The 9,918-nt window shown below is 40.5% G+C and overlaps 1 long non-coding RNA gene across 1 annotated transcript in view; it reads right to left on the bottom strand.

The window, feature by feature from the left end:
• Positions 1 to 401: 401 nt before the first annotated feature.
• LOC123510539 overlaps positions 402 to 9,918 on the bottom strand; it is a 59,274-nt gene continuing 49,757 nt past the window's right edge. Inside the window, exons 3-4 of the long non-coding RNA XR_006676538.1 lie at positions 4,931 to 5,010; positions 402 to 1,121 (exon numbers count right to left, since the gene is read on the bottom strand). This is a non-coding gene — a long non-coding RNA (uncharacterized LOC123510539). The remainder of the gene's footprint in view (positions 1,122 to 4,930; positions 5,011 to 9,918) is intronic.

Genomic DNA, 9,918 nt, shown 5'->3' with positions numbered 1-9,918 from the left:
CAGTGACCCAGAACGTCTTGACACACTCACCTAAACAAGTCTTCATCTTATATTCAAGTCAGGTGATACATGTTCTTCAGATGATATTCAATCCTGCAATAAAAACCAAACATTTCCTGCTATATTTCACCCTTTATCATCGCGTCCATTAACCTCTTCAATACAGCGCATTTTCCTATTCATCTGGTTACTATATGGTGATTTTATACAGCTTCAGGAACTTAGGTAGTGATTAAAATAGTGAAGACTGACCATCAATCTTTTGACCTCCACAGACCCTTCCTAATGTTAATAAAATCATCCAATCATACTACAAACTCAAGGTAGAAATGCGTTCCATTACTTAAGGGGTAAAAAGAAACGCAACATTAGAAAAATTGTAATAAAGATTCAATGTCCCTATACATATTCGATACAGTAGCTTCCTGGTCTAAAAAACAACAATTATGCACTACGACACACTTCCCGTCAGGTTATAGCGTGCATTTAAGTGACACAATGAGGAGAAAAGTAGAAAAAAAACTATGAACTCCACAATGAACTGTCGTAAAAAAATACATATGTCAAAAAAAGACAAAAGCACCACATACAATATAATATCTACAAAAACTAAGATGTATTTACGAAACACACACAAAACTAAAAGACTAAACACGTATCAAAGAAAACAATAAACTAACAAAAAATGGAGGAAAAAAGAAAAAAGTTCCACAAAACACAAAAATAAGCAAATAACCCAAAATAACAGTCTCCACATGTTAACCCCTTCAGTACCATAACACGTTTTCATATTTAGTGATTTTATACAGATTCAGAAACTCATGTGTGGGATTAAAACAGTGAAGGCTCTGGCCATTAATCTCCTGTCCTCCATAGACCCTTCCTGACGTCAAAAAAATCATCTAATCACACCGAAAACTCAAGTAAAAATGCGTCACACTAATGAACAGGTTAACACTCCCTGCAGTATTGAAACCACGTATGTACACAGCTACGGTACTTTTCATAACACCAGCAATAGACATCATTAGCCCCACGAGTGCAGCGGTATTGAGGCTTATCCTGCATAGTTCCTCCCATTGTGGCGCAGGTGAGGCATCGTGCTGTAGGCCCAGGATATCCTGTACGCGACAAAAAGTGTGAAAAAGAATGAATTATAATCGTAGGAATTGAAAAGGTGGACAGGGCGTGTATGGTTCCAAGTGACATGGGGACATAAGCACACGCCCTTTGGTACTCCCTACAGCTCCCTTAATTCTTTCCCTAATTTGGTGACGGAGTTGGTAAAATGTGATTATGAAATGTAGGGCAGGTAGAGAAAGGTAAGGTAAAGGTAGGAAAGGAGGGAGGGAAGTTATTGGTGATGGGAAAGATAAGCACACAAGGGATGGGAGAAGGGGAGGGGAAGGGAAATGGGAGGTAAGTAAGCAGGTAGGTTTGTGTGGATACCTCCTCCTCGTAGGTATAGAGAGAGAGAGAGAGAGAGAGAGAGAGAGAGAGAGAGAGAGAGAGAGAGAGAGAGAGAGAGAGAGAGAGAGAGAGAGAGAGAGAGAGAGAGAGAGAGAGAGAGAGAGAGAGAGAGAGAGAGAGAGAGAGAGAGAGAGAGAGAGAGAGAGAGAGAGAGAGAGAGAGAGAGAGAGAGAGAGAGAGAGTGTGTGTGTGTGTGTGTGTGTGTGAGAGAGAGAGAGAGAGAGAGAGTGTGAGTGTGTGTGTGTGTGTGTGTGTGTGTGTGTGTGTGTGTGTGTGTGTGTGTGTGTGTGTGTGTGTGTGTGTGTGTGTGTGTGTGTGTGTGTGTGTGTGTGTGTGTGTGTGTGTGTGTGTGTGTGTGTGTGTGTGTGTGTGTGTGTGTGTGTGTGTGTGTGTGTGTGTGTGTGTGTGTGTGTGTGTGTGTGTGCGTGTGTCCTCACAAATATGAACCAAAAAACATACATCGAACCTACAAAAAACAAGTATTTACTCTATATCAAAACACAAATCGCATCAAAACAACAACACATAAAGAAAACAACATCAACAAGAACACCCAAAAACGCCTTTCAAATTTCATCACCACCACGAGTCACAAAACCCAATGAACAACAAACAGGGACACTCAACACCAAACTTTACCTTGATGTCTATTTACAGGAGCATCGAAGTCTCTTTCTCCCAGGGGAGCAGAAGAATGAACCCCTGGGGACCTCAACTACACAGCAAGACCTTTCCTCATTACCTCTACCCTTATAAAGACAAAGAATTCTCACTATAAGGAACACACCAATAATCTTTCCATCTCGTATCAAATGGCTAAGAAAAAGAAAAAAATGAAAAAAAAAAAAGTGAGCGGGTATTTATGGGGTTTGTGTTAATTAGTCATATATGGTTACCTGAAAAATTATCTTATTTTTGACCAGGTGAGGAGAACAGGTATGCTTTTTCACTCCCATTTAGGACAGAGAAAGTGGCGGGTACATGAACTGACCCGTGAGGTTTTGTTAGAGAGAGAGAGAGAGAGAGAGAGAGAGAGAGAGAGAGAGAGAGAGAGAGAGAATTATCCACCATATAATACGTAGCAATTCATATAGAATGTAGTTACTATTTTCTCTCGTTCGGTTTCCTCAGCTACCAATGACTTTCTCTCTCTCTCTCTCTCTCTCTCTCTCTCTCTCTCTCTCTCTCTCTCTCTCTCTCTCTCTCTCTACTACTACTACTACTACTACTACTACTACTACTACTGCTACTACTACTACTGCTGCTACTCCTATTACTACTATCACTACCATTACTACTGCTATCACTACTACTACTACTACTACTACTACAACTATTTACATTATTGCAGAGTCTTGCCAGTGTCTCGTTACTTGAAAATCACTAATGTTTTTCTTTCCTTTGTAATGATAGTGAGGTGATGTTGCAATACGACGAGAAACTAGAAGAAAAAATGTAAAAAAAACAGACTGAAAGAAAAATATATCTGGGTTTATGTCACAACTTCATCCTTGCCTGATTTCTTTTTTTTTATAGACTAACCTTACAAGTGTACTCTTCGTTGATTAGTCAGGAAAGAACAGAGCAGTGAAGCATGTGGATAATGAAGCGAGAGTGAAGCATCGTAATAACTGGTAAGGCTGCAGACGAAGCGTGAAAGCGAAGTGAAGCTCGCAGCGAGGATAGGGAACGAGTGACACGGGAAATACACGTTCGTAACTTGAAATATACTTGGACGAGAAATAAATAGATAAACAAAGATAAATTAACATACAAAATAAATAAAACCAAATTAGAATGAGGTATATAAGAAAAGTTAACAAATAAATGATGAATTGATAGATAGACGGATAAATGATAATAACAAAAACAACAATAACAACAAAAAAACGATGATATATAAATAAATGAATAAAGAAACAAGTTATGATGGCAGGGAATTTTGTGCCCCTACAGTGTCTACTCTCTCAATGTGAACAAAAAATGAGAGAGAGAGAGAGAGAGAGAGAGAGAGAGAGAGAGAGAGAGAGAGAGAGAGAGAGAGAGAGAGAGAGAGAGAGAGAGAGAGAGAGAGAGAGAGAGAGAGAGAGAGAGAGAGAGAGAGAGAGAGAGAGAGAGAGAGAGAGAGAGAGAGAGAGAGAGAGAGAGAGAGAGAGAGAGAGAACAAAGATACCATTTATCTATTTATTATCACATTTGCTACAAAGACAAAAGTAGAATTGGCGCGCACAAAATAATAAATTAATCCAGTTTTCTAAAGGTGATTTTTATTGACCTTTGAATTGAATTGTTGCTTCTCTGCCTCTAAATCAAATAATTTCTCTTATATTTCGCTGTAAAATCCATGAAAGAGAGAGAGAGAGAGAGAGAGAGAGAGAGAGAGAGAGAGAGAGAGAGAGATAAACACTATCAAGCATAACATAACACAAAATAAAGAAGAATGTGCACTTTACTATTATCCTATCCGGGACAAAAAACATGAAAAAAAAAAAAAATGAAAATGCCACAAAGAAAATATCGAATAAATTTTAGTGACTAGATTTTGGACAGAAACTACATCGCACACAGGGAAATAAGAAATACACTCCTTATTTTACCGCCACATTCACATACGAGACGATAAAACGCAAACCTTTACTCCACGATCCATCACGAGATCGCTTTACAATCACCAGACAAACTCGAGGCACGTCAGTTTGCAAGGGTATTGTAAACAAATAAACGTCCGCTGCACATCCATTACACAATTACGGTGAGTGGTGTGCATGGCCGTGTCTCGTCATGCCTGGGCGCCGTCTCACCTCAGATCGATGGCGCAGTTCCCGCAAGGCACAAGGAGCAAGGAGCAAGGTGAGAGAGAGAGAGAGAGAGAGAGAGAGAGAGAGAGAGAGAGAGAGAGAGAGAGAGAGAGAGAGAGAGAGAGAGAGAGAGAGAGAGAGAGAGAGAGAGAGAGAGAGAGAGAGAGAGAGAGAGAGAAAGGGGGAGAGGGGGAAAGATGTAGAGAAGGAGAGGAAGAGTAGATCGCCGCCTGACGCTTCTCCGTGTGTTTCTGCAATTCTGATCCATCGTCGTGATTCACTGTGTTTCTAGTGCTTCACCTCGCGGCGTTGAAGGTTCAGCGCTAAATGTTTCAACACACACACACACACACACGCACACCTTGTTATATTCGCTATGCATCGTTTATTAAACCCGGGCAATTCCAGATGTTAACTCTCTCTCGGTGGGAAAGAATGAGAAACGAAAGCTGGGCAGTGCGAGGCAATGGTGCAGTGCGAACAGTGGCGAGTCTGGGACGGTGAGGTGAAAGGTGTGCACGAGGATAGGCAGGTGAGGCAAGTAAGGAAGGTAAGTTGTCTTCAGGCGAGGCAGAAAAGAAAAAGACAAAATGAAAAGAGAGAAAAGTAAGTGAAAGGTGAGGAAGTTGACTTTTATCTTTACTAATCACGATATGACGTACCTGGCGGTCACACCTGAAGCCCGGAGAAGATCACACCTGTACTAGAAGGATCGGTGGCTTTTCCTGTTGCCTCTGATAAACTGAAAGAAAATAACAGAAAACAAAATAAAGAAAAGTCCCTCGTGAAACTTAATAATGTTCATGTGTCTTTGAATAATGAGGCAAATAGCTACTACTACATGAACATGGATTAAAGACAATAAAATAAATTAATATAGTTCATAATGTAGATTAGAATTGTCACTTTAACCCCTTCAATACTGGGAAACATTTTTATCTTGAGATTTGTGCAGGAATAGACGATTTTATTAACATCAAGAAGGGTCTATGGAAGTCAGAAGATTAATTACCACAGTCTTCACTATTTCAAACCCAGACACGAGTTCCTGAAGCTGTATAAAATCACCAAATCGTAACTAGAATGAATATGGAAACGCGTCATGGTACTAAAGGGGTTGAAAATCGGATATATACAAGTATGAACAGCAATCCATCAAACATGACTCTTCAGTATGTAGTGGTAAGGTTGGTTTTATATATTTTACAACTAAAGCCAAGCCTCAACATTCCACTGTCAGCCTTAGCACTATATTACTGCAAAATTTTTCCTTATTAACCCGTTCAGTACTATGACGCGTTTTCATATTCATTCCGCTTACTATTTGGCGATATTATACAGATTCAGATACTTATGTGGGAATCAAGATAGTGAAGACTGGCCGTTAATCTTCTGACCTCCATAGACCCTTCCTAATGTTAATAAAATGGTCTAATCATACACAAATCTCAAGGTAAAAATGTGTTCCAGTACTGAAGGGGGTTAAAAATAGAGAAGACTGTGGCAATTAATTTTCTGACCGCTAATCATACCCAAAAATCATAGTAAGAAGGGGTCCCAGTGCTGAAGGAATTAACTATTGTATTAAATCATATCATATAACTCCTCTCAGCGTACTTCACTGCACATCAGAATACATCAATATACAAAAGAGTCTGTCAGCAGAATGTATACAGAGAATTCTTTACCTGGGCAAGTCCTTATACACGGTTTATGGAATATATACGACGAGTTCTTTACCTCCCGCGTCACTATACAAGGTTTGTTAGCAGGACGTGTACCTAGAATTCTTTACCTGAACGCGTCACTACACACAGTTTGTTAGAACATATACGGGGAATTCTTTACCTGATACGTGAGGGGAAATGTTACTTGATACATAGAGGGAAATAATTCATACATGTATATTAAAGTTCCCTTATTCTTACTTGAGTATACAAGGGATTTTTTTTTCCATTTCCTGATATACAGAGAAATGAATACTTACCTAATTATACACAAAAAATAATTAATTAAAGATATGTAGGAAAAAAGTGCTAAAAATACACTTATCAATATACATGAGGTTTTCATTTCCTGATGTATACTTAAAAAAAATTGAAAAAAATGTATCTCTTCTTAATAAACGAAATAAAAATGTCAATTCATCATACCAACAGAAGAAGTCTTACCTAATCCTGCACTGGGAACGTTATCTTCAATAGAGAAAATAACAGAAACGAAAAAACTAAACAATATATAAGAAAACAAACAACATACACCACCACCACCACTACCACCACCACAACACTGGACACAAGCACAATAACCTCGCCTGACCTGACCTGCCGCGGGGGAATAAGCGCGGGGACACGTCTGATACAAGTACAGGACCACTCTCCGGTTCTTCCCCGATTATCTGAATTAAATCTAAATAGCCTCCGTGCACGCGTAGATTTTCATACATCTTACACTGGCGAGAACGAAGCACGTTTTCTATAATGAAGTGACACTGCGCTGCGAAAAAGAGAGAAAACGGGAACTGCTTAAATTACACGAAATAAATTACTAATATAACGAACCCCACGAATATAACTAATAAATTTTCTCTGTCTGAAGATCAAAAGATAAAGGAGAAAATGAAACAAAACAAGGAGAGAGGATACAATGGAGAGAACAGAGGAAGGGAGGAGGAGAGAGAAGAGGAAGAGAGGAAAGAGGGGAGAGAAGGAATGGAGGGAAGAAGGCTTGGAGGCAGGACATGGAGGTAAGATATTCCTCCCTCAAGGATTCTATTTCTACCTGGGTTAAAGAACGTGTCGGGAGGAAGGGAGGTAGATATATATGGAGAGAGAGAGAGAGAGAGAGAGAGAGAGAGAGAGAGAGAGAGAGAGAGAGAGAGAGAGAGAGAGAGAGAGAGAGAGAGAGAGAGAGAGAGAGAGAGAGAGAGAGAGAGAGAGAGAGAGAATGCACATAACAGCAATTTTATTTCGCCAACTAGAATATACTAAGCAATCACCTGAACAATATACAAACATACGAAGAAAAAAGAAAAATAAGAAAAACTGAAGAATAAAAAGGTTCAAACTGAGACAAAAAAGAATTATAACAGTGAAAGTGAGAGAAGGAACCATATTTACGACCGTGTGTGTGTGTGTGTGTGTGTGTGTGTGTGTGTGTGTGTGTGTGTGTTTACTGAGGTCTGTCTCGCACGTGGAAGATCAGACCTTCATTTGACAAGAGAACCAATTAGCCCAGGTTGTGGCGTCCCCTCCAGCTGATGTTTTGTCCAGCCCAGATGCCGAGAGAGGGGCAATGGCCTTGTTATCCTCTCGCCGCTTGTTAGCTGCATAGAAAACTTGCTGCTGTAAAATAAGAGTGAGTGGCTTTACAGAGGACTCGCTGATGTGTAGAGTGATCCTTTCACGCCACCTACGTGCGTATGTACCTCACTGTCGCTCCTCCTCCTACTACTCCTCCTCCTCCTCCTGCTTCTACTTCTACTCCTCCTCTTACTCCACTTCTACTCCTCCTGTGATGCGTTTTTTCTTTTCCTCTTCCGTTCCACTTCTACCAGTTCTTGTCACTGTCGTTCTTTCTCCTCCTTCTCCTCCTCCTTCTCCTTCTACTCCTCCTCTTACTCCTACTCCTCTTATACTCATCCTGTACTCCTTTTTTCCTCTTCCTTTCCTCTTCTAGTTCGTGTCACTGTCGCTATTCCTCCTCCTTCTCCTCCTCCTCCTACTTCTACTCCTCCTCTTTCTCCTTCTCCTACTTCTACTTCTACTCCTGTTACTCTTACTCCACTTTTACTCCTCCTGTGATCCGGTTTTTTTTTTTTTTCCTCTTCCGTTCCACTTCTACCAGTTCTTGTCACTGTCGCTCTTCCTCCTTCTACTCCTCCTAATATTTCTACTTCTCCTCTTACTCCTACTCCTCCTCCCCTTCTACTCTTCCTGTACTCCTACTTATTTTTTCGCTTCCTTTCCCCCCCTCTCTCCTACTTCTTGTCACTGTCTCTCTCTTACTCCTCCTCCTTCTTCTACTCCTAGTTCTAGTCATCTCTTTTTTTCTTCTTTATTTCTTGACCTTTCATCATATTCTTGTTTTTCCAATATATTGTCATTAGTTATTTATGTGTTTCTTTGCTTTTTTCTTATCTCTTGTCACACCTGTTCTTCTATTTTTCTAGTTCTCTTCTTTCCCATCTTCTATCCCTCGTGTTCTTTTCCTATTTTTCTATTCTTTCCTTTTTTCCATTTTCCTTTTTGTGTTTTGCCTTCTTTCATGGTTGGTTCTTTTGGTCGTTATCTATTTCTTCATTTCCTCAACTCGTCTTTTTCTTCTTCTTCCTCTTCTTCTTCTTCTTCTTTCTTTTCTTCTTTTTGCTTCTTTTTCTCTTCCTCTTCCTCTTTTTTTCCTCTTTCCTATCCTTTTCTTCTTGTTCTTGTTCTTCATCTTGTTATTATTATTATTATTAATTATTATACCTCCTCCTCCTCCTCCTCCTCCTCCTCCTCCTCCTCCTCCTCCTCCTCCTCCTCCTCTTCCTCTTCCTCTTCCTCCTTACTACAACTATAGGTGTTATATTTTATCATGCCATTGTACGTCGCTCGAATAATCCTACACAATAATTTTTTTTTATATATTTTTTGCTACGTGTTCCCCTTTCTTATTTCCTCCTGTGGCCGTATTTATTATTATTATTTTCCCTTAGTATCTGCTTCTCTGTCCATTTTCTTTGATTAATTGTACTATTATATAAATTGTTACTTTTTTGTTTTTTGTTCATTTCATATGCAATTGTTTCATTTCCTATTTGTTATTGTTAGTTTTTCAGTGTTTTGTTATCATTAGTACTCTCTCTCTCTCTCTCTCTCTCTCTCTCTCTCTGTGCAATTTATTCATTTCTCACTTATTTATGTTAGTTTTCAGTTTTGTTATCACTACTACTACTACTACTACTACTACTACTCTCTCTCTCTCTCTCTCTCTCTCTCTCTCTCTCTCTCTCTCTCTCTCTCTCTCTCTCTCTCTCTCTCTCTCTCTCTCTCTCTCTCTCTCTCTCTCTCTCTCTCCCCTTGCCAGCACCCTCACACCCTGCAGGTAAACAAGCAAGAGGCTGTATTAAGTAATTTGTCCTCTCTTCCCACCTCAGAGAACAGGTTGGGTGTGCTTCTTCAGGTGTCCTCAGTGCGGGCCACGGCACAAGTAGAATTCCGGCGATAATTACAAGGAGGGCATCTTGCATCTCATTATCAGAGTCTCAAATAGATGACAACAAGAGCGAAGAAAACAATGCCGAAAGTAGACGGAGGGGGAAGTGCACGAGTCTAGTCCCTCCCACCAGGTGTTCAGAGGTGAGAATGCCGTGCCAGGGAACTAGGCCAGACTCCGGAGTGGTTAATTAACAGAGCCAAAATTTCATGTTCGACTGGTTCGCAATAGAATCTGGTCTTTTGATGCTGGTGAGGATGCCGAAAGAGGACCGGAGAGGGCGGTGCAGCTCCCCTGTGGCCGGGCCCCGCAGGTACCAGGCGCAGGGGACGAGAGGGCAGTCAGGTGAGTAGGGTGGGGTGGAGGGGGAGGAACGGCGAGGGGTGGAAAGAAAAGGAAGGCAATTAGGGAAAGGGATAAGTGCAAGAGACCTTTATGTGCAGTAAGAATATGT

Source organism: Portunus trituberculatus, chromosome 29 (assembly GCF_017591435.1).
Source record: "Portunus trituberculatus isolate SZX2019 chromosome 29, ASM1759143v1, whole genome shotgun sequence".
NCBI lineage: Eukaryota > Metazoa > Arthropoda > Malacostraca > Decapoda > Portunidae > Portunus > Portunus trituberculatus.
The sequence above is the reverse complement of the archived record's forward strand: the minus strand, read 5'-3'. Positions and strand labels throughout refer to the sequence as shown.